The sequence below is a fragment of the Heloderma suspectum genome, chromosome 5 (genome assembly GCF_057233095.1).
Source record: "Heloderma suspectum isolate Gila_16-S chromosome 5, 16-S_ref, whole genome shotgun sequence".
Lineage (NCBI taxonomy): Eukaryota > Metazoa > Chordata > Lepidosauria > Squamata > Helodermatidae > Heloderma > Heloderma suspectum.
Window position 1 is genome coordinate 79,706,970 of NC_139462.1, and position 26,026 is coordinate 79,732,995.

At 45.0% G+C, this 26,026-nt stretch overlaps 1 long non-coding RNA gene across 1 annotated transcript in view; it reads left to right on the forward strand.

The window, feature by feature from the left end:
* LOC146344051 (uncharacterized) overlaps positions 1 to 26,026 on the forward strand; it is a 69,106-nt gene that overhangs the window by 24,021 nt on the left and 19,059 nt on the right. The window lies entirely within an intron of this gene.

Sequence of the window (26,026 nt, forward strand, 5' to 3'; positions counted from 1 at the left end):
GATTTTCTTTTTTTTGCATCACAGAGAAACTGTTACCTCTTTTATGTGCTAAGTAATTCTGTTCATTTGAATTGCAGTATTGAGTAATTGATGAGTGATGGTTTCTGATTTGTGGGTACACGTAAAAAGGAGAAGAACATATTAAACCTGTATTGGTAAGGTGTATGTGTTTCTTAATAGCATAGCAGGAAAAAACCCCCAGCAAGAATAATTGAACATATTGAAGAAAAGGTTATGCAAGACATGAGCAATGATGAAGCACTGGAGAGTTTTGCAAATGCAGGTGAGGTAATAGATAGTTTTATTCCAGTATTTTTTTTGCCATGTGACATCAGTGTTGGGGTTAGTCACATATACTACAGTGTATTACACACAGCAGATTCATAAATTGGCCAGCTGATGGAAAGAATAAAATACATAGCAGGTATTTAGTTCTCAAACTACAGATTACACTATTTCCTCTTTTACTGAAGCCACACAATGCACAGTAACAAATGGTTGTTGTTATTGATGCTTTTATTAATTTGGGGTATTGATTTTAGACTGTTTTTGGATTCTACTGCAAATGCAATTGTTTTAGCAGAGAATGCATTTTGTAAATGTTTAAATAAATCAGGGTGCAATCTTGTGCATGCTAGACAAAAGAACGTCCTACAACACCCAGCATTCCCTTGCCACCAGGTTGACACTACTGAACACCATTGCATTGTTTGGATGATGTCAGTACTGCAGGATAGCAGAGAGTCTTGTGTCTGTGCTGAAAACACTATAAAAGGAACAGCTAGCAGAAGGACACCTCTAATATTATTTATTTATTTCATTTCATTTCTATACCGCCCAATAGCCGAAGCTCTCTGGGCAGTTCACAAAAATTAAAACCAAACAGCACACAATAAAACAATTTAAAATATATAGAACATTAAAACCACAATATAACAATTGTTGTTCAGTCGTTCAGTCGTGTCCGACTCTTCGTGACCCCATGGACCATAGCACGCCAGGCCTTCCTGTCCTGCGCTCTCTCCCGGAGCGTGCTCAAGTTCATATTCATTGCATCCGTGATGCTATCTAGCCATCTCATCCTCTGCCGTCCCCTTCTCCTTTTGCCTTCAGTCTTTCCCAGCATCAGGGTCTTTTCCAGGGAGTTTTCTCTTCGCATTAGGTGGCCAAAATATTGGAGCTTCAGCTTCATTATCTGTCCTTCCAATGAGCACTCAGGGTTGATTTCCTTTAGGATGGACTGATTTGACCTCCTTGCAGTCCAGGGGACTCGTAAGAGTCTTCTCCAGCACCACAGTTCGAAACCATCAATTCTTCGGCGCTCAGCCTTCCTTATAGTCCAGCTCTCACAGCCATACATTACTACTGGGAAAACCATAGCTTTGATTAGACGGACCTTTGTCGGCAAGGTGATGTCTCTGCTTCTTACTATGCTGTCTAGGTTGGCCATAGCTTTCCTCCCAGGGAGCAAGCGTCTTTTAATTTCATGGCTACAGTCACCGTCTGCAGTGATCTTGGAGCCCAAGAAAGTAAAATCTGTCACTGCTTCCATTTCTTCCCCTTCTATATGCCAGGAAGTGATGGGGCCAGATGCCATGATCTTCGTTTTTTTAATGTTGAGTTTCAAACCAGCTTCTGCACTCTCCTCTTTCACCCTCAACAAGAGGCTCTTGAGATCCTCTTCGCTTTCTGCCATTAGGGTGGTATCGTCTGCATATCGGAGGTTGTTGATAATTCTCCCAGCAATCTTAATTCCGACCTCTGATTCATCCAACCCGGCATTTCTCATGATGTACTCTGCATATAAGTTAAATAAGCAGGGTGACAATATGCAGCCTTGTCGTACTCCTTTCCCAATTTTGAACCAATCGGTTGTTCCATGTCTGGTTCTTACTGTTGCTTCTTGACCCTCGTACAGGTTTCTCAGGAGACAGGTAAGGTGGTCTGGTACTCCCATCTCTTTCAGAATTTGCCACAGTTTGTTGTGATCCACACAATCAAAGGCTTTAGCGTAGTCAATGAAGCAGAAATAGACGTTTTTCTGGAATTCTCTTGCTTTCTCCATGATGCAGCGAATGTTGGCGATTTGATCTCTAGTTCCTCTGCCTCTTCTAAACCCAGCTTGTACTTCCGGTAGTTCTCGGTTCGCATACTGCTGAAGCCTAGCTTGTAGGATTTTGAGCATCACCTTGCTGGCATGTGAAATGAGCGCAATTGTGCGGTAGTTTGAACACTCTTTGGCGTTGCCCTTCTTTGGAATTGGAATGTAAACTGACCTTTTCCAGTCTTGTGGCCACTGTTGAGTGTTCCAGATTTGTTGGCATATTGAATGCAGCACTTTAACAGCATCATCTTTTAGGATTTTAAATAGCTCGGCTGGAATACTGTCATCTCCGCTAGCTTTGTTGTTACTAATGCTTCCTAAGGCCCACTTGACTTCACTCTCTAGGATGTCCGGCTCAAGTTCAGTGACCGCACTATCATGGCTATCAGGGACATTCAGATCTTTACTGTATAGTTCTTCTGTGTATTCTTGCCACCTCTTCTTAATCTCATCTGCTTCTGTTAGGTCCCTGCCTTCTTTGTCCTTTATCATGCCCGTCTTTGCACAAAACGTTCCCTTGAGATCTCCAATTTTCTTGAAGAGATCTCTAGTCTTTCCCATTCTGTTGTTTTCCTCGATTTCTTTGCATTGTTCATTTAAGAAGGCCTTCTTGTCCCTCCTTGCTATTCTCTGGAACTCTGCATTCAGTTGGGTATATCTTCCCCTTTCTCCCTTGCTTTTCGCTTCCCTTCTTTTGTGAGCTACTTGTAAAGCCTCATCAGACAGCCACTTGGCTTTCTTGCATTTCTTTTTCTTTGGGATGGATTTCGTTGCTGCCTCCTGAACAATGTTACGGACCTCCGTCCATAGTTCCTCAGGCACTCTGTCTATCAGGTCTAATCCCTGAAATCTATTCCTCACCTCCACTGTATATTCATAAGGGATATGATTTAGGTCATACCTGAACGGTTTAGTGGTTTTCCCGACGTTCTTCAATTTAAGCCGAAATTTTGCAAGAAGCAGCTCATGATCTGAGCCACAGTCAGCTCCAGGTCTTGTTTTTACTGACTGTATGGAGCTTCTCCATCTTTGGCTGCAAAGGACATAATCAATCTGATTTCGATATTGACCATCTGGTGACGTCCATGTGTAGAGTCGCCTCTTGTGCTGTTGGAAAAGAGTGTTTGCTATGATCAGCATGTTCTCTTGGCAAAACTCTATTAGCTTTTGTCCTGCTTCATTTTGTACACCAAGGCCATGCCTGCTTGTTATCCCGGTGATTTCTTGACTTCCTACTTTAGCATTCCAATCCCCTATGATGAAGAGGACATCTTTTTTTGGTGTTAGTTCTAGAAGGTGTTGTAGGTCTTCATAGAACCGATCAACCTCAGCTTCTTCGGCCTCAGTGGTTGGGGCATAGACTTGAATTACTGTGATGTTGAATGGTTTGCCTTGGATTTGTACTGAGATCATTCTATCATTTTTAAGATTGTACCCCAGTACTGCTTTTCCCACCCTTTTGTTGACTATGAGTGCTACTCCATTTCTTCTAAGGGATTCTTGCCCACAATAGTAGATATGATGGTCACCTGAATTAAATTCGCCCATGCCTGTCCATTTTAGTTCGCTGATTCCCAAGATGTCGATGTTCAATCTTGCCATCTCATGTTTGACCACCTCCAGCTTACCTTGATTCATTGATCTGACATTCCAGGTTCCTAAACAATATTGTTCTTTACAGCATCGGATTTTCTTTTCACCACCAGACACATCCACAGCTGAGTGTCCTTTCGGCTTTGGCCCAGCCGCTTCACTCTTTCTGGCGCTACTTGGAAATACCCTCTGCTCTTCCCCAGTAGCATATTGGACACCTTCCGACCTGAGGGGCTCATCTTCCGGCGTCATATCTTTTCGCCTTGTGATACGTTCCATGGGGTTTTCTTGGCAAGAATACTGGAGTGGGTTGCCATTTCCTTCTCCAGTGGACCACATTTTGTCAGAACTCTCTGCCATGACCTGTCCGTCTTGGGTGGCCCTGCACGGCATAGCTTATGGCTTCACTGAGTTACGCAAGCCCCTTCGCCACAACAAGGCAGTGATCAACCACAATAAAACCTAGCAGCAGTGCAGGAGTTTAAAATACAGATTTAAAACAGCAAAGCTAAAAGTCTAGAAAGCTAAAATGCCTGGGAAAATAAAAAGGTCTTCACCTGGCGCCGAAATGAATACAATGTAGGTGCCAGGCGAACCTCACTAGGGAGCTCATTCCAGAGCCAGGGTGCCACAGCAGAAAAAGCACTCCTCCTAGTAGCCACCCGCCTCACTTCCTTTGGCAGGGGCTCACGGAGAAGGGCCGCTGACGATGATCTTAAGGTCTGGCAGGCACATATGGGAGGAGACGATCCTTCAGTAACCTGGCCCCAAGCTGTTAGGGGCTTTAAATGTTAATACCAGCACTTTGAATCGGGCCCGGAAATGGACTGGCAGCCAATGCAGCTGGAAAAGTACTGGTGTAATACAAGCTCGCAGGCCAGTCCCTGTTAACAATCTTGCTGCCCGATTTTGGACCAGCTGAAGTTTCTGGACCGTTTTCGAAGGCAGCCCCATGTATAACGCATTGCAGTAACCCAGACGAGAAGTTATCAGAGCATGGATAACTCTAGCTAGGCTATCTCTGTCCAGATAAGGGCATAGTTGGTATACCAGCCTAAGCTGATAAAAAGTGTTCCGTGCCACTGAGTTCACCTGTGCCTCAAGTGACAGTTCTGGATCCAAGAGCACCCCCAAACTACGAATGTGATCCTTTAGGGGGAGTGCAACCCCCTCCAGAATAGGTTGAATATCACCTAGCCGGGCAGACAAACCACCCACTAACAGTACCTCCGTCTTGTCTGGATTGAGTTTCAGTTTATTGGCCCTCATCCAGTCCATTACTGTGTCCAGGCACTGGTTCAGAACAGCCACCGCCTCACCTGGTTTTGATGAGAAAGAGAGGTAGAGCTGGGTGTCATTGGCATATTAATGGCACCTCAGCCCACACCTCCGGATAATCTCCCCCAGCGGTTTCATGTAGATGTTAAACAGCATAGGGGATAAAATAGAGCCCTGTGGAACCCCATGGCACAATTGCCATGGCACAGAGCAGTAATCCCCCAGCACCACCTTCTGGAATCGGCCATCCAAGTAGGAGCGGAACCACTGTAGTGCAGTGCCTCCAACTCCCACCCCAGACAACCTATCCAGAAGGATACCATGGTCGATGGTATTGAAAGCCGCTGAGAGGTCCAGAAGAATCAACAGGGTCACACTCCCCCTGTCCCTATCCTGGCAGAGGTCATCCCACAGGGCGACCAAGGCAGTTTCCATTCCAAAACCAGGCCTGAAGCCCGATTGAAATGGATCTAGATAATCTGTTTCATTCAACAGTGCCTGGAGCTGTTGTACAACCACCCGCTCAAGCACTTTGCCCAGGAAGGGGATGTTGGCCACTGGCCTATAATTGTTAACATCCTCTGGGTCCAGGTTAGGCTTTTTCAGGAGTGGTCTAATTACCGCCTCTTTTAAAGCAGCAGGCACCACTCCCTCTCTCAAGGAGGAATTTACAACCTCCTGGACCCAGCCGGACATCCCCTCCTTGTTTGATTTAATAAGCCATAAAGGGCAAGGGTAAAGCACACAAGTGGTCAATCGGACTTGGCCATGCACCTTGGCCTCAGTAACTGAAACTCATCCAATAAAACTGGACCAGACAGTGCTCTGAACGCCTCTACCAATGGAACTGCATTAATCGTGGTGTCCAATTCATGACGAATCTGAGTGACTTTATCTTCAAAGTGCCTTGCAAACTTATCACAGCTTGCTACCGAGGGTTCCACCGTCTCTCTCCCTGGCCCAGAATGTAATCGGTCAGAAGGTAATTGACAGAATGTCATCCAGAATCGGAAAATCTCCGCTGGACGACACTGAGAAGATGCAATGCTGGTGGAAAAGAACTGTCTCTTTGCCACCCTCACCGCCACAGAGTAGGCTTGATAGTGGGCTCTTACCTGTGTTCGGTCAGACTCAGCATGAGTTTTCCTCCACCTGCGTTCTAGCCGTCTCCCCTCTTGCTTCATTGCCCTCAGCTCAGGTGTATACCAAAGAGCTGGCTGGGCTCTGCTCAGAGGGAGAGGGCGCTTGGGCGCGATCGTGTCAACCACCCGAGTCATCTCTACATTCCACAGAGCGACCTGGGCTTCGACAGGAGCAGCAGCCATACCAGCAGGAAAATCCCCCAGAGCCCTCTGGAATCCATCGGAATCCATTAATCTCTGGGGGCAGAGCATTTTAATAGGTCCCCCACCCTTGCAGAGGGGAAAGGCCGCCAGAAGTCTAAACCTCAGCAGGAAGTGATCTGACCATGATAAAGGGACAGATGTTAATTCCTCCACTTTCAGATCACCATCCTCCTGCCCAGTCGAGAAAACCAGATCAAGCGTGTGTCCTTTTATATGCGTTGGGCCGATGACATGTTGGGACAGCCCCATGATTGTCATGGCGGCCATGAAGTCCTGAGCCGCCCCGGATACAGCGGCCTCGGCATGGAAGTTGAGATCTCCCAGGACCATCATCCTAGGGGTCCTCAACACCAAGTCCGAGACCACCTCCGTCAGCTCAGGCAGGGAGTCTGATGGGCAGCGGGGTGGGCAGTACACCAACAGAATCCCTAATCTGTCCCGGGTACCCAACACAAGGTACAAACACTCAAGATCTGCACTCGAATGAGCAGGAAGCCTGGAGAGGGAGATTGAATTCCTATAGACCACAGCAACCCCCCTTCCCCGACCCTCAAGTCAATGTTGGTGCTGCACCGAGTACCCAGGAGGGCACAGCTGGGAGAGAGTGACCCCTCCCAGTTCCCCCACCCAGAAATTATATGTCTATACTGCTCAATAGCCAAATCTCTCAAAAATTTTGAACCCTAGAATACGACATGACAAAACAATATAAAACCCTTAAAAGTTTAAAACAGAATGAAACCAGTGTGGTGTAGTATTGAACAGGAATTGGGGAGACACAGGTTCAAGTCCCCACCCAGCCATGAAGTTCACCAGGTGACTTTGGGCCAGCCACTGGCTCTCAGGGTTATTGAGAGAATACACTGGAGGAGGATCATGTACAGCGCCTTGGGCTCCTTGGAGGAAAGGTGGGAATACAAAAGTGGCAACTAAATAAAAATAAAGATCTAAAAAACCCAGCAACACATTTAGAACAGGCCTGAAGAACTAAAAAGCCTGAGAAAATAAAAAGGTCTTCACCTAGCACCCAAAAGAGCCTCTTCGGGGAGAGCATTCCACAACTGGGGTGCCACTGTCAAAATGCCCCTGTCCTTCATAGCCACCTGCCTGACATTTTGCAGGGAGTCCTAAAGGAGGGCCTCTGAAAATGATCTCAGAGTCCAGGCAGGTATATATGGAAGGAGACAACCCTTCAGTTAACCTGGGCCCAAGCTGTTGAGGGCTTTAAAAGTTAATATCTTAAGGAGCGCCTCCAGCAGCACCAGACAGGCCGCTTAACAAGATCAGCCTCGGATGGCCTTCTCTCTGTCCCATCAGCCAGGACAGCTAGACTGGTGGGGACGAGGGAGAGGGCCTTTTCTGTGGTGGCCCCCACTCTGTGGAACTCCCTCCCTAGGGAACTCCGTCATGCCCCCTCTTTAATGAGCTTCCGTCGTGCATTAAAAACGTTGTTCAGGCAGGTATTTGGGGTGGGTTAGGGTATTTTAGAAAATGTTTTTATTGTAGAATTTTATTGTTTTAAACTGTTTTTATTGTATGTTGTACATCGCCCAGAGTGGCTGGGTGACCAGCCAGATGGGCGATTAATAAATTTAATAATAAATAAATACCAGGATTTTGAGTTGGGCCTGTAAATGCACTGGAAGCCAATACAGATCACAGAGCACTGGCATAATATGATCATATTGACTAACCCCTGTTAACAATCATGCTGCGTCATTTTAGACTAACTAAAGTTTCCAAACCATTTTCAAGGCAGCTCTACATATAACACATTTGAGTAATCCAATTAACTCCATTTGTATTAAGGCAACATTTAGGCTTTCAAGAAGGACTCCCTTGTTGATCGATTCTAGGATGATGTGCTGTTCCAGTACTGAAGCTTTTGGACTGACTGGAGTAGATCCAAGACTTGCTTCTACCCAAAGATTAGAAGACTGGCCTCTCCTCCCTCCCCCCCCCCCAATTTGCTGAATGTGTCAACTAAGGTTGCAGCAGTGAACCATCATTGTTCGGTAATTATACCCTGATGTGGCTGGAGCCTTGTGAGCAAATGCATTATAACTCTAGCCAATAAAATCAAGCTGTATCTTTTTTTTCCTTTTGAGGTCTGGATTTCTGTTCCTGATTACATGGACTGGTTAGCCTTACACTGACTAAAGGCTAACACAGTGTTTACACTTTCAACATTAGCAACCTTAGTTGGGACTTGGAGAGCAAGATGTATCTGTATACATGCTTATAATCATCTCACCTGATTTTATCCCTATGAGCAGTCAGCTCCATTTAAATAAATAAAAAAGAACTCCAATCTAGTTACAGACAAATTTTAAAACAGGTATATTTGCACCTGGCCTGTTTCTGGCTATAATTCAGAGTGGCAGTATGAATCTATGAAGACCTAAATGGTCTTCATAGATTCATACCTGTGCATTCAGATCTACCTGTGCATTCAGATCTACCACAGAGGCCCTTCTCCAGGTACCACCACCATCAGATGTGAGGAGGTGGTGACTGGAGATAGGAGTTTCTCTGTAGTGGTGCCTTGTCTTTGCAACTCTCTCCTGAGAGAGGTGCACCTGCTGCTTATTCTGTTCTTTTCAGCGGTAGGTTAAATAAAATTCTTGTGCATTTAAGTTGGCTTTTATTTGGCTTTTATTTATTTGTTTTGTTTGTTTGTTTGTTTGTTTATTATTGCTTCGTAATGTTCCTGTTGTGCTATTATTTGTTACTAGTTCTTAGATATTTCTTCTATTACCAGTTTTTAATTTTCTTGTTGCTTCTAATTTTATGTTGGAAACCAGTTTGAGAACTTGTACTGCAGAATGGGATATTAACAGTGCAATCCCTTATGTGTCTACTCAAAAGTAAGCCCCTTTGAGTTCAGTGGAGCTTACTCCCAGGTAAAAGGGTACGGGATTGCAGCCAAAATATCATAAACAAACAAATAGTAAATGCTAAGGAACAATGCTCCAGTTTGACTTGTACAGATATTCCTGTGCTGGTCTTGCACAGAATATGGGCGGGGGCAGGGGCAGGGGGTGTTGCAGAAAAACTCTGGATCTACATTTTTCTGATACAATTTCTGTACACCATTGCTGTAGTAAGTCCCTGTTTTCTTCTTCCTGTCCACTGTACTGCTCTTTGTTCACAAAAAGCAAGCCAGAGGATGCCTGTTCACTCTACCTTCTCCTTATATCATCCTCTTGATCACCTCCTTTAGAGTAATTATTTTACATATACATTTTACATGTATATGTACATGCTGTGGAACAATATGCCTTTCTAAGAACAAAATATTTCACACCACTCTAAGTGCGTGGATAACATCTTCTGTGGGAGGGGAAGGCATGGGGGAACCCTGTAGAATTAAAAAACAAACAAAAAACCACCCCACCAATACATGTAATGAGAGTGAAAGCAAGAGGAGGTAGTATATATACAGATAATGACATGTTGTTTTGTTCCTCCCAATTACAGTAGGATGTTCTGTAGCTCTGGAGACCACATCTAGGAAAGACATCTGCTTTCCACCCCAAAATACAACAGGTTGAAAGCCTCCTTAGTTCCACGTGATAAACCTGAAATGATCCATTGATCACTGTCATCCCTCTCCCCACAGCCCCCACCACCACATACTTCTACTGAGAAGTAGACCGCAAATTCGCCTATGTAGTCTTGTCTTGTCAATTTCCTTGTATATTACCTACTGCGCTTCACTCCCCTTGACCTCTGAAACTTACAAGTACATTGACAAGGCAGAACTACACATATTGGATAGTCATAAGTCCAATATGTGTGATAAGCACTTGCGCACTTGTGAAAGACTGACTAATAATAATAATAATAATCATCACCGTTGCACAATTTTCAGGGGTAGTTTAAAAAAAAAATACGACTCCGTTTGAGCATTTTTTGAGGCACCAAAAAATAAAAACTCAGGGAACAAAAAGGACTAGTGATCAGAACAGGGAGGGGGAGACAAGGTGGGTTCTGCTGTGAAAAACACTGGGATACTGGCTGGAGGACTGAAAGGGTAGGAGTGGGGGAACAACCCATGGTGAGCCCAATTGTCTGTCGGGCACACCGTCGGTTGTTCCGTGAACAACCCACACTGCGTCGCTTAGCATGTTGTGTGAATGTGGTCAATGAAAGCTGTGGCAAACGACACATGTACACTGCTGTTTGTAAAATTTGGAACTAAAAAGAGTAGAACAATGGAAAATTCCTAATGCATGGGTTTTACCTTGAAAACAAGACTAGGTAATTCAGAACTACAAAACTGGGAGGAAAAGTTGGATGAGGACAGTTTTGGAAATGTCCCGCCCCCCTCTCCCCCCAAAGGACATTTTCCAGAAAAAACAGTGTAGTTTGCACTACATCCTGGGTAGAGTCATTGATTAATGTCCACTTCTGGGTTTGGTTGCAAGAAAGTGAGTTCCTCGGAACTAGCTTCCTTGTGATGTTATGTGCAATGCCTGACCAGACATTGTGAAGAATGAGATTTTTAAACTGTTAAGGTCTGTGAATGATATTCTGGTTGCTGAAAGCTCCATTTTCAGCAACAGACTGGAACCTTCCCGATAAGATGATCCACTAGGCACCCCAGCATGGGGCACTCACTCACAAATAATGCTTCTGTTCTTTGCAGGTGTGAATCACATACAAAGTATCCGCAGAACGTTTCAGGAGGAGTGACACTGAGGAACTCCTTGCTTCTCTGCCTCCCTAAAATCAACTGAATGATTAAGGTGCAAACACACCTTAAGAGAATACCTTGCTGCTCACACCCAGGTGTTTTGACAATAATGCAATTAAGAGAGCTAGTCCTATTTAATAAACTAGGAAAGTTGCCAAAAACAGTTTTGACATGATGATTAATTTGTATTTGCTAGAGGAGTATCATGTGAGGTTTTCCCTAATGCTGATGTCAAATGAGTGATCAACCATAGTGATTTACAAAGTGCTCTCTTTCTTTTGTTTGTTTGAAATCAGGACATACACATACTCCTGATTTTTGCTGTGTATGTGACAGTCTAGTGATTAGAGATAGCTTTTCATTATAACCTACTATTTAGATGTACAGTTTGGATTTTGCCTGGAAATATAGATTGTGGAAAAGAATAGTGTGATCATTCAAATTTGCTTCTAAACCAATTGCCTCTGTGACAGGCAGACACTAGTTTATCAAATATTAATTGTGAAAATATAGTAGATATAAAGAGCAGTCTGACTCCTACACATCTTCTGTGAAGATACTTGCCTTCAAAAGCATAGTCATTAAAATAGGACAAAGAAAGGACACATGAACTCAGCTGAATGTGTTAGACTGTTCAGGACAAACAGGATCTAAATTCCAAAAAGGTTTCATACCCACACCAAACACCTTTTCTCTTTCCATCTACAGCCCTGATTTGAGACACGTTGCCACATGCCATTGGAAGGCAAACCATTGGGAAAGAATGCTGTGGAGATTTACAGTCCCAAACTGCATGCATTAATTAAAACTGCATTCATCATTGGAACCAGTTTGCATATTAGGGCTAATTGCACACAGGCAATTGTGAAATATGGTATCTCTAGTTCCTTATTTTCATTTTGAATCAAAAGCAGCCTTCAGGGCAACGTGTTTCAGTAGAGGAAGGGGCGGGAAGAGAAAGAGGCTGTTTCACTCTCCATCTCAGACATTTTTCTGATCACCACCCCTACAACTATGGCCACACAAGGCTAAATATATACATTTACCCATATCTTTTTTGCTGGGCTGGGCAAATGGATTTTGAGCAGAGAACAGCTGGAAGGGAAAGGGTTAAGCCAGGTTTCCCCAACCTGGTGCCTTCCAGATGTGTTGGACTTCAACTCCCATCACCCACAGGGAGCATGGCCAAGGGGCAGGAATGCTAGGAGTTGTAGTCCCAAATATCTGGAGGGCACCAGGTTGGGGAAGGCTAGGTTAGGCAATTCCTCCCCCACACCCCTCTGTTTTTCCTCATCCACATTTTTGGAAGCATCACTCCCCCACCCCAAAGGTTATTTTTTGAAAAATATTGGCTGGGACACTAGTGGCCATTATTACAGTATGTTAACTGGGCCTGTTTGCACATCACAGTGGCAAAGTATGGGTTAATTAACCACTTCTGCTTTGCTTAATCATAGGTTAACTTTGGGTTGTTTAACCAACAAATCATAGGTTAACTTTGGGTTGTTTAACCAACAAACAACCCAAAATGTCCCAGGGGAGGAGGGATCTTCACGACAACGAAATAAGAAGTGTATTGGAGTATTATCCAGATTTTCATGGAATCGGCTTTGGTCCATCAGGGACTAGGGATGGCGGAGAATTTCTCCCCGAAACTTCGGGGGGCCGAGCGCCAACATGTTCGGCCCCCCGAACAAGTTTCGGGGAGAAATCCTCCGAACCCCCCCCCGCCCCCCGCACCCCCCCCCCCCAGGACGGGACTTACCTTCACTGAATGTCCCTCCCGGTGGCGGGTCCGGCCGGCGGTTCGGCGGGTGTTCGAGCAGGGCGGGAGCGGCAGCCGGTCTTTCGACCGGCTGCCGCCACCGCCATTGCAATCAAAGAAAAAAAAAACGCCCCCTGATAGGCTACGTGACGATTGACGTAGCCTATCATGGCTAGATTTGCAAAGTCAGCTGTGATAGGCTACGTCAATCGTCACGTAGCCTATCACGGGTGACTTTAAAAAACAAAACAAAAAAGCGCGTACGGATAATGGCAGCCCCCATAGGGAGCTGCCATTCCCGTTCCTTATTTGGTCGCTGTAGTCTACGTAAACATTTACGTAGACTACAGCGACTAAATAAGGAACGCGAATGGTGGCTCCCTATGGGGGCCGCCGTTAGCGTACGCGCTTTTTTTTTTAAAGTCACCCGTGATAGGCTACGTGACAATTGACGTAGCCTATCACGGCTGACTTTGCAGATCTAGCCGTGATAGGCTACGTGAATCATCACGTAGCCTATCAGGGGGCGTTTAAAAAAAAACACTTCCGCGTTCGCGGCCGGGCGAGGCGGGAAGCCTCCTCCCCGGCCTGAATTTCGGCCGGGGCGAGGCGGGAAGCCTCCCCCCCGGCCTGAATTTCGCGGGGGGAGCAGCGAAGCGCCTCCCCCCCACCGCGAACGTCCTTCGACGACAGGTAAGGGACTTTCGTCCACCCCTATCAGGGACACACGAAGCAAGAAAAGCAGAGTGTACTGTACCTTAGAAAACCACTTTTCATGGGTCACACAGTGCTTGACAGCAACATACTTCTGGGTTGGGTGTGGGGAGTAGAACTGAATGTCATCAACCCAGCAGGGGCTGCTTAACCAATGAGAGAGGCTTGTTTCCTGCCTTTGTCCAGGCTCCCCCTGCTACAACATTATTATGAATGGAGAGTGACTAATCCATAATTCTGAATGCTAGAACAGTGCTAAAAAGGCAGGCTTGCTGTGCTAAAAAGGCAGGCTCGCTCCCCCTGAGAGTCCCCCAATGGTGCAAATAAGCTCCATTCCTTCTCTGGTCACTTCTCCCTGCTGACAATGACAGGCTTCTTTGCTCCTGTGATCCTGCGGTAGATCGCTAATGACAAAGAAAAGAGAGAATAGGGGGAAATATGCTCATTTTTCCATGAAGAAGCCAAAATCCCCAATTATCCAGTGCAGCATCTGAAGGCTCTGCATGAGACCATCCCACCACCCCAGTTTCACCCCATTCCAGCAAACTGGCATGGCATTATAGCTTCCAAGCCCCCTTCTCTGGCCACTTCTCCCTGCTCGCAATGACAGGCTTCTCTGGTCCTGTGATCCCAAGACCATGCTAGTTTGCTACCTGATCTACATAAAGGCTTATGCCCTTAAGCCCTTGCTGCAAGCATCACAGAGAAACGAAGTTACAAGACATCAGAGAAGTGACTTCACACAACATCAGTGACATGACTTCACACAACATCAAAGAAGCAACTTCACACAATATCACAGAAGCTAAGTAAAGCAAACATCTGAGAAATATGCTGTCATGGAGGCTCCTTACTCCCACTGGTAAAAAGAAAGTACAGCGCGATTCTAAAGGCTCAAAAGAGTGCTCTAGAGCTTTGATGTGTTAGAAAGGCAAGCTAGTTATTCTAGTTATCCAGGTTACCAAGGGCAGGGCCAGGTGAAAGACACACCCCTAGGAACACCCCAATCGTACCAAATTTAAAGCAGACGGGTGGGCACACAGCAGCTGAACTGCAGCCGAATTAAAGAAATTAATTACAATGGAGTACTCTGCAAAAATGCGGCTTCCCTCCAGGTAAACTCTGGAGGTTGATTATGCAAAGTGGAATTGGCTTGTGTATTGCACGCAACTTGGCAAATCATAGGTTAATTAACCCACAATTTGCTGCCATGAGGTGCAACCCAGGTCCCAGTGTTATATTAAACATCTTTCAGCTGATTTTGGAAGGGCAGTGCTTTGGCATTGGCAAAGACCCGGATGTGGATCCTACCTGAGATAGAATGTTTAATCTCTAGTGCAAATCTGAAAGGTTTAATCAGTACATGGCTAGATATAATATACCACTTGCTTCTGAAAATAGAAATTATTAATTTTAATTTTGAGCACTGCTGGGAAAAGAATAAAGGGGAGAACAAAACGAAGGGGGATTGGTCTGGGTTATATAAAATGTGGTAAAAAAGTGATCTCTGTATCCTTAAGAACAGCTTTTATAAGATTCAATTTCACTGATACCTGGCTAGGGAGGAGCTGTAGCTCAGTGGTAGAGTTTATTTATTTATTTATTTATTAATCGCCCATCTGGCTGGTCACCCAGCCACTCTGGGCGATGTACAACGTATAATAAAACAGTTTAAAACAATAAAATTCTACAGGAAAAACATTTTCTAAAATACCCTAACCTACCCCAAATGCCTGCCTGAACAACCACGTTTTTAATGCACGGCGGAAGCTCATTAAAGAGGGGGCATGATGGAGTTCCCTAGGGAGGAAGTTCCACAGAGTGGGGGCCACCACAGAAAAGGCCCTCTCCCTCATCCCCACCAGTCTAGCTGTCCTGGCTGATGGGACAGAGAGAAGGCTATCCGAGGCTGATCTTGTTGAGCGGCCTGTCTGGTGTTGCTGGAGGCGCTCCTTAAGATAGGCTGGGCCGGAACCATATAGGGTTTTAAAGGTCAAAACCAACACCTTGAATTTGGCCTGGAAAACAACTGGTAACCAGTGCAACTCCTTCAGCACTGGAGTGATGTGATCTCGCCGGCGGCTGCCTTTAATCAGGCGAGCCGCTGCATTCTGTACCAGCTGCAGCTTCCGAACCGTCTTCAAGGGTACATGCTTTACATCCAGAAGGTCCCAGATTAGATCCCTGGCATATCCAGGTAGGTTTGGTATGCTCATGTTTGGGCAGTAGCTGTTTTAACCAAGCTCATGTACTACAGAAGAGCTAAGGGAGCATTATATATTGGATTCATTGAGAAATGAAGTTTATTTATGTATAAACCTCTGGAATAAGCAATGTCATGATGTCTATCCATACACTGTATTTTGGCTCAACAAGAACTTTGAGTGTAGAGGTCTGAGGACTCAGAGATAAGGAAATTATAATGTAACTCACCTCATTGTCTGGAGAGTGAACTTCCCAGGTCACAATGAATGGCAAACACAGGAACATCTGTCTTTACCGCTATCTTTTATTGCAGAGTGGAGGAATTGTTCCCCTGTACATCCCCATGAGCCTTATGGCACGGGAAACAAAACTGAAAGCTTTGCTTTTACAAAGTGGCCACATAGCTTTTTAAAAACAAATCTAAATATGGGGTTGGGTTGGACATGACCTCTCTTAATGTACAATAAACCAACCCCTCCCCACAAGAATGATCAAAACTTCACCAGCCTCTCCAATGCAGTCAGATAACCCCCAACTTTCACCAGGGATGAATGGTCCCACAAACGGGAGAGGGGGAATATTAGCCACATCTTTCAGAACTACTGAAAAAATACTTTTCTGAAAAAATATGCACCAGGGGGTTATAATGACATCATTTGACCTCCCAGTAAAAGGTGAATGAATGAAGGATAGCAATTCAAGATTAAACAGCTAGTATAGGGGTTTCTTCAGCAACACTAAAAATATCTCTGATATGGAAAAAATAGAAAAAAGCAAAGTGTTTTCCCATCTATTCAGCTAACTGCCTCTTGAAAGCTTGAAAGTTACAGAATAATAATGTTAAAAAATTAAAATATATTTTAACACACTTTCTAACAAAGTCATTGTATGGCCTTATGCATCTTTAAAGCCAATCCCAACAGGTTTGTGTGGAGAGGTGGGTTCTGAATGCTAGGGAAAGTTCTGAAAGCTGAAAGGTAGGGGTGTGTGTGTGTGAGAGAGAGAGAGAGAGAGAGAGAGAGAAGCCTGGTTTGCGTGGTCTAGAACTGGCAAGTAAAACATCCCCCCCCCCAACTGAATCACTGTCTTCTCTAGAAAATAATTTGCCTGGCTAAGCTGCTGGAGTAGGCCACAAACCTACATAGCACTCCTATACTTCACCTAGGAGTTTCCAGAGTTAGAGATTGCTGCCATATTTTTGGGTGGTCTCATTTCACTTCCAAACTAATACCTATTCAACCACTTTAGTGGAAATAAAATCTATTCAGCACGTGAACAAGTCAATGACCTTGCTTACTCACAATCCTTCAGTCATTAATTCAGGCTGCAATTCTTTACCCCAGGCGTCTCCAGCATGGTGCCCACCAGCACGATGGCATCCACGAGGCCAGCCAATGATGCCCACAAAGCTTTCCACTCTCTACCCCCTTCATTTTTTTTAAAAAATACAAGTCTTGGAAATCTTGGGGAATGTTCTTTCTTTCCCCATTCTAGCCCCATTCTAGCCTTGCTCTTTCTCTCCCTCCACCTGTTTTGCTGAGTGTTCCCCCTCCCAGCCTCTAACCTTGCTCTTTCTCTCCCCCTTTGCCTTGCTTTCTGTCCCCTCCCTCCTAGCCTCTAGCCTCTCTCTTTCTCTCCCCTCCTTTTTACCTTGATGTTTCTCCCCCACCCTGCCTCTGGCCTTGGTCTTTCTCTCCCCTCTATCCCTTTGCCTTGGTATTTCTCCCTCCCTCTCAGCCTCTAGCCTCACTATTTCTCTTCCCCACTCTACATCTTTAGCTCACTCTCCACCAGCCAAGCCCCCACAGCAACTATTATGTGACTAGCCACATCTTCTGTGGGAGCCATTTTGTGGTGGTGCCCAAAGCAGCTTCTCAAATTCTCAGATGTGCTCATGGGTCCAAAAAGGTTGGGCACCACTGCTTTACCCACTTACCTGGGAGTAAGCCCCTTTGAACTCAATAGATTTACTTCTGAGTAGACACAGGATTACACCGTTAGCTTCTTTGTATGAGTATAAAGTTGAAAGCATTATGTTCCCAGGGTAGTATCCAAAAGTGGCCTTGCACATGCAGTGAGCCCTGCTGGTCATGGTCTGCACATAGCCGCTATCACCTGTGGCCATGATGTGCTTCCAGGGGAAAGTCGTGAAATGAGTGGAAACACTCATTTCTGGAAGGGGCAGGTCATGCCTCTTGCAGAAACAAATGTTTCTGCTCATTTGGGGGCTTGTCCCTGGAAGCACTACTCCACGGATGCAAGCAGTAGGGGCAACGCGTGAATTGTGACCGGTGGGGCTGGCCACATGTGCAATGCCCCTACTGGATACTGCCCCTAGAGTCCTAACCAAACACAATGTGTTTTAAGGTTTTTCCTATCAAGTTGAAATAAACAAAATACAAATAAAAAAGATGTAAACATCTTATTACTGTTCCTTTAATTTTCACCCTACTTTAGGGGCTACTTCCAATTTGATTCTCAGCTGGAGGGTCAAGATGTCTTCCTGTTCGCTTTGAGTTTTTTTCCTCTGCTGAGTTTGCTCATCAATCTAGTTATTTATGGCAAGAACGGTCTGGCCAAGGTGGGGGTGGAGTGGGGGGTTGCCCTAAATTTGCACAAGGCAAACTGGCTGTAGCTATTTTCAAGAGGATTTTGTTTCACCTTTGCAGCCAGGACCCACTTCCAATTTCCCATTTCCAGTTTTCCTGTTCTGCCACATGCAGGAGATATTTGATCACTGTAAAACATTCCATGCCTTGCTTCCTTGATACTTGTGGGTATAGATGTTGCCAAATACAATGAACAGCAATGGGTGAAAGGATCATCACTGCCAGCTCTAATGAACAAGGAAAGGAAAGGAAAGGAAAGGAAAGGAAAGGAAAGGAAAGGAAAGGAAAGGAAAGGAAAGGAAAGGAAAGGAAAGGAAATGTTCCTCTTGTGCAAGCACCGAGTCATTACTGACCCCCAGAGGGATGCCGTTTTTCCTTGGCGTTTTCCTGGCAGACTGTATAGTGGGGTGGTTTGCCGTTGCCTTCCCCAGTCCTAACTACCTTTCCCCCAGCAAGCTGGGTACTCATTTTACCGACCTCGGAAGAATGGAGGGCTGAGTTGACTGCTGGGATTGGACTCAGGTCGTGGGGAAGAGGTTTGGTTGCATTACAGCCGCCTTACCATTCTGCACCACACGGGGCTCTATCTAACTTACAAAGCACATAGCAAACAGGCAAACAGTTTAAGCTTCCTTACTGAACTGAACATCAAACAGGAAGTAAACCACACAGCAGGATAACATTTAAAGGAACCATACATCATAATGTAGTATAAGCATAAATATTATTACTCATTGTTTATTCCTACCTCCTTGGTTCAACATACGATTTGTTTTCATAAAGTTGTCAGTTGCATCATGATTTCTTTAGTTTTTAAAAGTTATGCTACAGTTATGCTATATATTAGCAGTCTTCACTATTTTTCCAGCAGGATCCACTTTGGCTCCAGGCACCACCACTGAGGCCATTTGGAACCTTTCCCAGGACATTGTGTGTATGTGTCAGGGGGTGGATATCCTCTCCCCCATTCAGGCAATGACACTGTGCATGAGACTTGGGGGTCTGTTCTACTCCTCCACATCATCCAGGTAAGGCCCCATTACTTAGTCATGAGGAAGGCAAATTCTGACAGGGTCACTTGGATTGGGATGGATCTCTTTCTTGTCACTGAGAGCATGCTGTCCTCTGCTCGGTGCTGCAAAATCTCCCAGTGCTTGTCCACGTTACTCACTCTCTCACCCACATATTCTATTTCTCCTCCACCTCCAGTGCCTACACAGTGTACTGCTACAGCTAGCCTGTCATGTTCCTCTTTGCCTCCTGGGCTCCTTCTCTAGCACAGCTAGTTGGCTGATTTCAGGAGCAGGCTGTCCCTTCACCACCTTACATCTGATGAGCCCCAAAGACCCGCCATTAAAGCAAACAACAAGGCAAAGCCAGAGAACTTCTGCTGACTGTGAGCAGCAGTCAGAGAGAGGGACAGAGAGGCCAGTGGCCCTTGGGCCTTGCAGGGAAGAACACTGCTATATATGCTCTATATGTTATGCTGCTGAATTACAGGGGGAAGTGGGGGGAAACCACTGGTAGAGTGCACTCTTTGCCTGCAGAAGGTCCCATATCCTATTCCTAGCATCTCCAGTTATACAAGGATCAGGTAGTAGGTGACAAGAATGACCCTTTCCTGAGACCATGGAGAGCTGCTGCCAGTCAGAATATACAATACTGGGGTGGATTGTATAATGCGGCTTCCTATGTTCCTTGTTCAAAAATGTATTGCTCATGAGTGGTCTTAGGTAGAGTGTCTCTGAACAGCCCAGGAATACCTGAGGTAAACAGAGGTGGATTTCAGGCTACCATCTCTAGTGACTGATGCATTTCCCATTGCATATGAGATTCTATCTGTGTGGGCTCTGGATTCTGACCAGTGTATCTAACATTCCAGTAGTACAATGTAGCAGGAAGGCTGGTATAGAAAAAGGCCAAGATTTTAAAATTGGGGGCGACAAATGCAAGACATGCAAAATGGATGGTGAGACTACAAAGCCAGAGGCTGAGTGGTATTGAAACACATCCACAGTATAAAGAAAAAAACATATATCTATATCTGTGCTAAAATTGCTAGGCAGGCAGTATACAAACATTTAAAATAAAGCACGATTGGATTATTGCAATGCACTTTATGTAGGGCTTCCCTTAGGGCTGGCCCAGAAGCTGCAGGTTATGCAGAATGCTTTTACTAGACTCTTGAGGGGGGCAACCTACTGGCAGAATATTACACCTGTGCTGAAGGAACTACACTGGCTGCCTATTTGCTACCAGACCAAGTTTAATGTTTTGTTGCTAGTTGATAAGCCCTAAACACTTTGGTTACCGGAGAGGTTAGCTGCCTTATCCCCCTTAGACCCATTTGATCCTTGAGGTCATCTAGTGAGGTCCCCCCTGGTGGTGCCATACACCCTTGAAATCTGCTCCACAGTTGTTTGGAGCAGGGCATTTCCTGTAGCAGTGCTCACTACATGGAATTATCTTCCCCCTGAACACATGCGCCAACAATTCTTACTTTTAAGTGAGTGTTGAAGACACATCTATTTATACAAGGCTTCCTGGTGTAGTTTAGCTTACCATGCATTTTATTAAAATGGATATGTTGATGTGGTATATTAATTCTAGGGCTGTGCACAGACCCCTCGCTTCACTTCGGATGTCAGTTGAGACCTTCCGAAGCAGCCCCACTTTGCTTCAGACCGATTTGGACCCAATCCACTTCACTTTGGTTTGGATCTGAAGTGAGTTCTGGATATCCAAATTATTTGGATTTGACGTTTTCCCATTGACTTGCATTGGAAAACAGAAATGGCCATAACATTTTCAGTTTTCATGATAAATATATGACATAGAATCATAGAATAGTAGGGTTGGAAGGGGCCTACAAGGCCATCGAGTCCAACCCCCAAATGCCATATCACATTTGGTGATATGGCAGCCCTTATGAAGGGGATCCCACCTTCCAAATTTCAGAGAGTTTGGCCCAGTAGTTGTTGTGCTAGGTGTAGGTAAAAATTGATTGTTTTCAACAAAAACTCTCGAAGCAAAGAGCTATACCTTTTTACTGGTTGCAGGTCTGGACATCTAGCAGCTGCAATGTGGGTCGTTCAAGCTGCTAAACCTCAGACAGTTTGGCCCAGTGGTAAAGGGCAAATACATTATCTAGGGACATTCAGTTCTGAGTTGGACTGGGCTGGCCTGAGGCAAAGAACAAGAGCAAATTAAAAGAAAATACAGAAGGAAAACTCCCTATGTGCAAAAGGGTAGGGGGAAGGGAGTATCAGTAATGCCCTCCTTTACTCATTGGGACTTGAAACTGGAGAATGTGCCAGCCTTGAGTCTCGGGGGTCACCACAGGAGCAGGGGGGACAATGGAAGAGGGGTTGGGTGCTGGAGATTGAGCCTCTGCCTGCTGCTCGTCCTCCCTCACACTCTAGAGGATCTCCTCCTCTGAGGACTTCAGACACCTCAGACATAATGTCCCTCAGTGGGCTCCCCTCTTCCACTACAGAAGGAGATGCTGCTCCTTTGGCAACAGTGCTACTGCTGCTGGCAGCACCAGCCTCCTCAAACAGTGACCTCTGGGCACTGCAACTGGCCCCCACACTCTGCTGCCCTACACCAGGATGCACTATCCAGAATGGGGAAAAACCAGCTTGGCTACCAGTGCTGGTAGTCCCAGTAGCACCTTGCCCACCTCTGCCCCTGCAAAGACCCCGAAGATGCCTCATATTGGGCTTGCTTTGCCACACAGTGTAGTATGAAATGTAAATAACACATGTTAATGTGTGTAGTGCTTTGCCCACTGTGTTTTGAAATGTGGGGCCGATCTACACTTATGGGTTTTTTCGCTTCCAATGAGGTTTCACTGCCCTTCTTTCATACCATGTAGTACCTGCCTCAAATTGGAACTGGAATTTCCCACTCCCGTGCTCCCGCTTTCAATACCCTGATATCCTGGTATTTCCCCTTAATGTGCTCTGATTTTCTGCCTTCGCTACCTTATCTGGTCGTACTCACCTTCCCTGCCTGTCCATATACGGCAGTGTTTGTATTTCCCTCCAATCACAGCTAGGGATGGCGGAGAATTTCTCCCCGAAACTTCGGGGGGCTGAGCGCCAACGTGTTCGGCCCCCTGAACACATTTCGGGGAGAAATCCACCGCACCCCCCCGCCCCCGCACCCCCCCCCCGGGACGGGACTTACGTTCGCCGAATGTCCCTCCCAGCGGCCGGTCCAGCCGGTGGTTCGGCGGGTGTTCGTGCGGGGCGGGAGCGGCAGCCGGTCTTTTGACCGGCTGCCGCTGCCACCATTCCAATAAAAGAAAAAAAAACGCCCCCGTGATAGGCTACGTGACGATTAACGTAGCCTATCATGGCTAGATTTGCAAAGTCAGCCGTGATAGGCTACGTAAATCGTCATGTAGCCTATCACGAGTGACTTAAAAAAGCGCGTACGGATAATGGCGGCCCCCATAGGGAGTCGCCATTCCCGTTCCTTATTTGGTTGCTGTAGTCTACGTAAAGATTTACGTAGACTACAGCGACCAAATAAGGAATGCGAATGGCGGCTCCCTATGGGGGCCGCCATTAGCGTACGCGCTTTTTTTTTTTTAAAGTCACCCGTGATAGGCTACATGACGATTAACGTAGCCTATCATGGCTGACTTTGCAGATCTAGCCATGATAGGCTACGTGAATCGTCATGTAGCCTATCACGGGGGCGTTTTTTTTTTTTTAAAAAAAAACTTTCGAGTCCACGGCCGGGCGAGGCGGGAAGCCTCCTCCCTGGCCTGAATTTCGGCTGGGCGAGGCGGGAAGCCTCCCTCCCGGCCTGAATTTCGGCCGGGGCAAGGCGGGAAGCCTCCCCCCCCAGCCTGAACTTCGCGCGGGGAGCAGTGAAGCTCCTCCCCCCCACTGCGAACAAGCTTCGATGAAAGGTAAGTGACTTTTGTCCACCCCTAATCACAGCTCTCGATGGCTCCATGTTGTCTTCCAGGTACTGATCACATAGCTTCCTCAGCACTCAGTGTTTCCTCAGCAACAAGCAAAGGGCTGGATGTGCGTGTGCTTGTCTGATCTTGGAAGCTAAGTAGGGTCAGCTCTGGTCAGTAGTTGGATGGGCGATCGCCTGGGTATCAGGCTTCCTGCATTGAGCAGGGGGCTGTTCTATCCCTTCAAATGAGACTAAGTTTTACCCCCTCCTATCCCCCGCTTTGGATTTCTTTTTTTTAATTAAGGCGTTATCTTCGAAGAATCGTGGCTTCTCCACAATTTTTTTTTTTCCTAATTCAGGCATGATCTTCGAAGATTTGAATATTTGAAGCTTCAAATCTAAAGTACTTTAAAAATCTTTTTTGATTTTTTTTATAAAGAATCTAGAAAGAAAGAAAGAAAGAAAGATAAAACTAATAAAAAAGGTTGGATTGAGAAAGGTGGGGGGCAAAGAACAAGAAAAGGAGGAAACTGAAGTACTATTTAAATGTTTTTGTGTGTTTTTTAAATAAAGATTCTAGAAAAGAAAGGAAGGGAATAATTGAATTGAGAATGGCTGTGTGGGAAAGAGGAATGACAAAGCTGCAATACAATAAAATACACCCCCCCCCATGCACACAAAACTAGCCAACTAACCAACTCTAATCAGCTCTCCCTCACACAATGAAACTAATACAGGCTGATCTCCAATATATGCAGTATACCTCCCCTCCTCCTCCACCACTTTCACTGATTGGAGACTGCTGGGTTCAGTTCAGCCCTAATTTGGTAACTAGAGTTGCCATTTGCTAAAGCTCCCTCCCTCCTCCTTTCCCCCTCCCTGATCTTTCATAAGTTGATACATTTAGAGACAGGCTGTCTGGGCTTCAGAAGGCATCAGTATAGCTCCGAATCTCCGAGGTGGACTGAGGTGCTTTGGCAGTGACCCGCTTTGCTTCAGACCACCTTGGTGCTGTTCTGATCCACTTCAGATCTCACTGAAGCAAACCCAAAGCAGCCAGATTCACTTCAGTGTTCAGATTTGGCACTGAAGCAATGCATAGCCCTAATGAATTCTATGCATTAGTTTTATATTTTTATGTTTTTATGATTTGTATTAAATGGCTTTGAAATCTGTAGATGTATACAGTTTATACATACTTTAAAACAAAATAAATAAATAAATCAAAACTGTAAAATAAGCAGGCCTTGCCAGCAGGTTTACAATCTAGATTTAAAGCAGAGGCGGGCAACCGTGTGCAACCCCCTAGCATTACACATGGCCCCTAACACCTCGTATTTGATGCTATGATGGTGGCAGATATGGTAAAACATTTGGTGGTTTGCCACTGAATTTTGTACATATCTTGTTTTAAAGCTAAATTGGGCCTTCTTAGGCCACCGCCACAGTTTTCCACTGAAATTTGGTGGCAAGCCACCAATCATTTTGCTGTAGTGGCGGTGGTGGCTGCCACTGAAATTCAGCAGTACATGTCAGTGGTGCAGCTGGGGATTTCCAGGGGAGTAGAAATTGCCCCCAGAGTCCCCGAAGTTGCCCACCCCTGTTCTAAAAGTTTGTAATCCAATTGCCACAAAGGAGCCAGAGACATATTACCTTACTAATACTAGAAGAAAAGGACTGCATCCAAGAATTTCAGTTACATTTCGCATAAAGGCCTGCTAAATCACCCCCATAGCATTTCACTGTCATCAGTTATTTGTGGAAGTTAGTCTTCTGTCCTTTCATTCCGATAGTGTTATGGCAGTTTGCTGCTGAGGCTATTATGCACACAGTACCAAAACAGGAAGAGCAGAAAAATTTGTGGTAAAACCTGCTGAGGCATACATGTCACTACTGAATGATGGATATTTTCTGAGCTATTTAGCTTGGGAGTAAAGCTGTGTTTTTTCATGGTGCCTTCCATAATGGACGTTGCCAACATCAGTATGCATATGTGATTATGATATATTTGCTTTTTGCAGGCGTAGTCACAGCACAATAAACCTGCCTATTTACATCCAAACTAAAACATAAAAACTCAAACTGAAATGTTTACATTATTATATTAGGAGTTGCCTATTGCTTTCAAACAGGCAACACCCTTACACATGTATTGTTCATCTTATAATAAAGGTCTTTTACAAAATGTTAACTAACTACATCATATGATTTTTTTTTTTTGTGAACCTTTAATTTATGTTTGGGTTGACAATTACTTTCTATTTTTTCTATACTTTCTCTTCTTTCCCCTGCAGGACATATTCTATATTCCAAGTAAACTACTTGGAATATAGAAAGATATTCATCTTTCTCAGTCAAATCAAATATATAGACATGACCAGGAAATAACTCTTTGCCTGAAAGCAACTAATAATTTTGCGTGCTTCAGTTCCCTGGCTTACCTTGTTTTTAAAAACAGATGATTTAGCTAGCATTGTTTAGTAGCATGGATTCGGATGCTCATTAGAGATGTAATTTACCCAAAAGAGCAACCCAAAAGAGAACAAATGCTAGATCCATTTGTTAAAATCTTTTTATCATTAATTTTATTGTAAGTTTTCAACAATACAAAACTAAACTAAACTAAAAAAAGAAAAAGAAAAAATATAGCTACATAAATTTAAATATATCTGTTTCAATAAAATCTGACTTCAGTTTCTGATCTTTGTTCACAGTTTGTTTTCTTAAGCTGTAAGAGAGCTAAACATACATTCTATTGCAGGAGACATGCAGGAGACCTAATGAGCCTTATTT